Below are 6,000 nucleotides of genomic sequence, written 5' to 3'. Positions count from 1 at the left end.
CCATTTTGTTGTCCATGATACATTCAGTAAGAAAACCCAACTATGACAAGCCCAGGCACTTTACCTACTTCTTTTAAATATATCACAGTTTCAGTGTGTTCTCAAGTTTGTAGGCTTGGGAGCGGCAGCAATAGAGTGAAAAGACCACTGTATTTGGAGTCAGAAAACACAAGTTTTGTAGGGGAGTGGAAAACAGCTTCCCTCCACCCCTCTAGGTTCCTCGGCTGGGCTACAAATTAAATCGACATAAGACAGATTAGCAGAAGAAAAACCACATTTAATTGCATACATATGCACAGGAGTCCCACAAAATGAGACTCGGAGAAGGGTCAGATGCTGGAAGCCTACATAGCATCCTGAGCTGTAGAAAGGAATAGGGTCTTGGGGCTTCTGGGGGGGTTTGAAGACACAAGCTGTAGGAGGGTGAGGGGAGGAAATGGATGGCGAATCAAGGTTGCTTGTTATGCAGACAGAAAGTCTCCGATGGTCTGGGCTGGTGTCAGCCTCTGGTGTCTTCTTCAGTGAGCTGAGTTAGTACTCCCTGGGTGATAGGATTTCCAGGAAGGGGATTCGCAACAATTGAGTTCCTTGCAGAGAATGCGTCTCTAGGCAAAGGGCAGCTGGGGGAAGCCTCTGCCTGCCCCTGCTGCTCCCAGCTGCCCTCAGTTCAAAGTGGGCAGCATAACAAAGCATCATGTTTTGGGCTGGCATTTCCTGAACTCCTTTGGTTTAAATCTGATTCTAACACTTAATAGCTGGGGAAATTTGAGCGGGTTACTCTATCCCTCTGGGTGTCAGTTTGCCAAACTCTTAAAATGGGAATGACATCATCTACTTCACAGCGCAAGGATCAAATGTGATAATGTGGATGAAATAGCTTTGGAAAAATTAATGTTAGGGCCATACTTTATTGATTATGTGTTATAGTCACGGACAAATGTCCTTATTTATTGATATCTCATTGATATTGGAAAATCTGAACTATATTCTTACCACAAATACTGATTTGCAAACTTCTTAGCTTCAGATCAAGGGCTTGGAAGCCATCCTTTTCTTCTTGGCTTCTCTCCCCTTTCTTTTTTGTTTTCATATTTAATTTAATTGTGGCCATGCCCTTCTTGGCTGGCTTCTCAATTAAAGATCAAAGCATGGAGTCTCATTGCCAATTCCGAGTCCATCTAACTGCTATCCAGATATAGAAGTTTTGTTTGTTTATTTATTTTTAAAGTTTTCCACCTTTATTTGGTTGCTTGGGCTAGAATGCAGTGGCATCATCATTGCTCACAGTGACCTCAAACTCCTGGGCTCAAGCGATTCTCTTGCCTCAGCCTCCCCAGTAGCTGAGACTTACAGGCGCTTGCTACTGCACCCAGCTAATTTTCGTATTTTTGTAGAGAGGAGGTCTCATTATGTTGCTCAGACTGGTCTTGAACTCTGAGTTGGCCTCCCAAAGTGCTAGGATTACAAGCATGAGCCACCACACCTGGCCTTTTTTTTTTTTTGTTAAAGAGATAGAGTCTGACTGTGTTGCCCAGGGTGGAGTGCAGCGACCAATCACAGGCATGCTCGTGGTGCACCGCAGCATGGAACTCCTGGGCTCAAGTGATCTTCCCAGCTCAGCCTCCCGAGTAGCTGGGACCACTACTAGCATGTGCCACCACCACACTCAGCTCAGAAGTTTTTATATACCCCAATATGATCCTGACAGTCTACACTGCAGGAAGGGTACGGGGAAGTGTGGGACAGTCTTGGGCCTCCGAGTGAATGAAGAAGCGTGTGCAAGGGCCACAGCAAAATGTAAAAGCCAGACGATGTCCCATATCACTCTTGCTGATTCTGAGGGCCATTTGCCTGTGTAAGTCCAAAGCTGAATACCAAGATGTTTCTTTTAATCCAGTGCAAGGTGAAGGAAATGGTAATCTATTGATCAGCCCAAAAGGTAAGTAGGAAAAATAAATGTGAAAACATATTTTCTATCAGGTGAAACCTGCCACTGGCTAAGTACCTGCTGGGGTTTGTGGGGGACAGTATGTCTGTATTTTGTTGTTTATAAAGAAAGCGAATTTGCTTCTTACCCTTACGGAGGCTGGAAAACCCAAGGTTTAGGGGCTTGTCTGAGGACAGTCTTCTTGTGGATGGGGATGCTCTGAAGAGTCCCTCAGCAGCACTGGGTAGCACGTGGTGAGGGGCCGAGCGTGCTAGCTCAGGTCTCTCCTCTTATAAAGCCACCAGTTCCTCTCCCATGATAATCCATTGATCCATCAACCCATTAATCCATGAATGGATTGATCTACTCATCCAATCAACTCTTAAAGGCCCTACCTCTCTCTACTGCCACATTGGGGATGCGATTTCAACATGAGTTTCAGAGCAGACAAATATTCAAACCATAGCAGGGACCAATAGTGAGCACTGCTTCTTCTTGCCCATGTTCTGAACCAATTGAGGAATAAAATAAGAGGTTAAAGCAGGCAGAGAACCGTAACATCACCTTTACAATTGATGATATTAATATTATGGACATGGCTAACAGCTACAAGTATAAGTGGCTTCTCAATTCTTTCTAATATTTAAGAACATGATTTATAGGTACAAGCAAGTGGGCTTTCTACTACACACACACATTCAGTCATGACCAGATCTCCCCTGCAGCCTTCTCCCTGTCCGAGAGCAACGCTGACCTGAGCTCACTCCCAGGAGGAAAAGAGAAGGGAGCTCAGGAATGAGTGCCCAGTTCCTCTTTTCAAGCTCAGCCTGAGGAGGAATAAGGGATAAAAAGCAGAGGAAACCCCAGAACATCAGCTGGGTGTGGTGGTGCGCTCCTGCAGTCCCAGCCATTCCGGAGGCTGAGGTGGGAGGATCACGTGAGCCCAGGAGTTCAATGTCACTTCCCGGGCACCAGAGAAAGACCCTGTCTCAAAAAATAAAAATAAATAAATAACTATTATTAAACCCAAGAACATTATGCTAGTGCAAGTCCTTCTGCATGGATGGAAACATCGACTCTGGGAACTAAGCATTCCTCTGTAGCAGATCAACCTTCCTTTCAGCTTGGAAGTAAATTCCTGTAAGAGCAGTTAATTCTGAAAGTCTGCACTATGTAGCAATTGTGCTTCTTAAAGACGATGACTGGGATAGAACATCCATATTTTAAGAATATTTGTATATAGAAAAATGTTTGGCTGCCACATCTGTCATCTCCCTCCTTACAATGCTCTCTCCTTTAGGCCATCCACCCTGCTAATTATACACCCATCCGCCAACCCGAGCCTGGTCGGACAATAGTTGAAGAGCAGTTGGAAACAGAGGGATTGAGTAATGGCTGGTTTCCAGATCACAGAGTGAAACACTTTGCAAGATGGCATTTTTTTTCCTCCTTCAGCCTAGATTATTTCTTAGTGTTCCTGGTTCTGCTGGCAGGAGTCCTGCTGAATTCAGGAAAACCATATGAAACCCATCCCGGGTGTTGCCAAAATAAATTGTTAATCATCTCAGATGTAGCACCAAAGAGCGTTCCGTCATAGTCAATTTTCTGTTTTGTAACTGTTCCCTTGGCTCCATTCAGGATCCGCCAAGAGGAAAGAAAGCCCATATTGTACATGCCACATCTTGTCATGTGGCAGAGGAGAGAGGACAGTGGGGAAGGCTCCTGGGGTCAGGGTGAGGGTACCCCGAACACTAGCCAGAGATGTTTATTACAGCCCAATTTCAATTATCCCCCTGGGGATATTAAGCATTTGGGGCTGAGTGCAGTGGCTCACACCTGTAATCCCAGTACTTGGGAGGCCAGGAGGTGGGAGGATCGCCTGAGCCCAGGAGTTTGTGACCAGCCTGGGCAACATAGCGAGACCCATCTCTTAAAAAAAAAAAAAAAAGAAAGAAAGTTTAGGATCCTCAACTATATCCATTATAGCTTTACAGCTTGAGAGTATGAGAATGTCACAAAGGTTCAATATGCACAGTGGGATGACCAACAAGATTTGTACCTGCATGTTTCAAAATGGCTTCTTTAGATGCAAAAGTTATATAAAATGATTGCAATTGCTTCCACTATCTGGTTCAAACAGAACCAGGCTAACCTGAGCACTTAGTTATCAGGACTGTTGTCTGTGTCTCAGAGGAGAAAGAAAAAAGTAAATGATAACCAGGAAAGCAATGATCAGACTTTTTTTTAATGGAACAAAAGCCAATAGGTAAGTAAAAACCAACGTCTATCCTAGAGTAGATCACATTGACGCATCTAGCCTAATCATAACAGATCTCTGGAAAACAGATTGAATTCCTTTGAATTAAATCTACTCCCCCTCCACCTTTATAGTAGTCTACAGGTATTCAAATGAGCTGGAAGGCTGTGCAGTTCTGCAACGCTGATTGTGGGATAGGCCTTTTGTATTCACCAGGGATAGGAAATGGACTGACATGGTTAAAACAAAAAGGGAATTTTGTCCAATCTCAGATAAACAAATTCAGCATCCCTCTTTGGCCTCCATTTAAGTAAAGTTCAACTGCTTTGCAGAATAAAGCACAAAGGTTGTTACGCTGTCATTCTAAAAGCATATCAGTCCTAATGGCTCCCGTAAAACCTACTATTGGATATAAATTTTGATTTCAGCCTTAATAAAGCAAGTTCTATTCACCAAGCTTCACCTTCCATGACTCGGTTAAAGAGTGTTTTTGCATGCTGATTTGTTCTGATTTAGGTTATCTTGCTGTTCTTCTGAATTCGGAAATGCATCTTACCTGAGTGGGGATTGCAAATCCAAGTCTAAAGTTGAACTATAATAGAAAATTTCTGACACCTCACAGAGTCACCCTAAGCTTAATAGCACACCAAAGTGTTGGAGACAGGGCGCCTGGAGATGGCGAGCTGGTGTGTGAGGAGGCATTGATTTATTAAGCCTAAAGGAAAATGGATCCCAGCAAAGCAGTGTGGATACTACTTTGTTGTACTTTCAACTTGAAACTTCCAAATATGAAGTGTTAATCCTCCCTCTTAGGTTCTAGCAAGGGTGTTTCTGTGCATCTGGTGTGCGAGTGTGTACGTGTGTAAGTGTCTGCGTCTGCCCGGGCGTGTGGGGAGGGGAGAAGGTGCACATTTTCTGTGGGGAAATTGAAAACAATAATAAAGCCAAGGAAGAGATACGCTACCTTTTATTATCACCATATGTCACAGAGAAAAAAATGCCTTTCCTCAAAAACACTTTTATTGGTCTAAGTTCTACACAATCACTGCCATTACTGTTGAGTTTAATAATATCTAGGTAAGTCTCAAAGTAGCAAGTTTTATTATTTATCCATTAATAACTATTGTAGTCTATGTGGAGGTTAATTCATAGAAGTCCCAGTGGTGCAGTTGCCACTGAGGTGTGGCATTTTGAAAGCAAGTTTGTGACAGTTCAGGGTTGTTAGAGTTCACTTTGGATGCAGTTCTTTCTCTAGTCTGTGGTACAAAGCTCAATAAAAGATAAATAAAATTTCACTGTTTGTGTTTCTCTTCTGGCCACTATCATCATTCATTTTATTACCAATTATTCCTGAAATAATCTTGTCATAAATATGCTAGGTACACTGCTGGGTTCTAAGCAAAAACACATAGAACGTTTCTACTTTGAGAAAATACAAAAAGTGATCAAGGGGAAATAATGATTTATTTGTGGATGAATAAATGAATGAACAAATCCTTCCTCTTTGTTATACAAAGATTTGAGACGGCTTTTAAGAAATGCCTACACTAAAGTAGCAAAATGCAAACAAAACATTAAATCTATAGGAAATATGTTAGAATATGAGGTAGCCCAGGTTAAAGGAGAACAACATGCTTATGTCTTCCATGATTACTAGCATTAAGCCTTTACTTTGGCTCTGAGATTCTTACTGGCCAAAGGAAATATGCAAGGGGAAACATACACACCACACCAGGGTGCGATTAATGTAATAGAAAGGGATGTGGAAGGAAGAGCACTGGCTGGAAGTATTCAGCAAGCAAGTATGTTCCTTGAG

The sequence above is a fragment of the Lemur catta genome, chromosome 4 (genome assembly GCF_020740605.2).
Source record: "Lemur catta isolate mLemCat1 chromosome 4, mLemCat1.pri, whole genome shotgun sequence".
NCBI lineage: Eukaryota > Metazoa > Chordata > Mammalia > Primates > Lemuridae > Lemur > Lemur catta.
Note: the sequence above shows the minus strand (reverse complement) of the source record.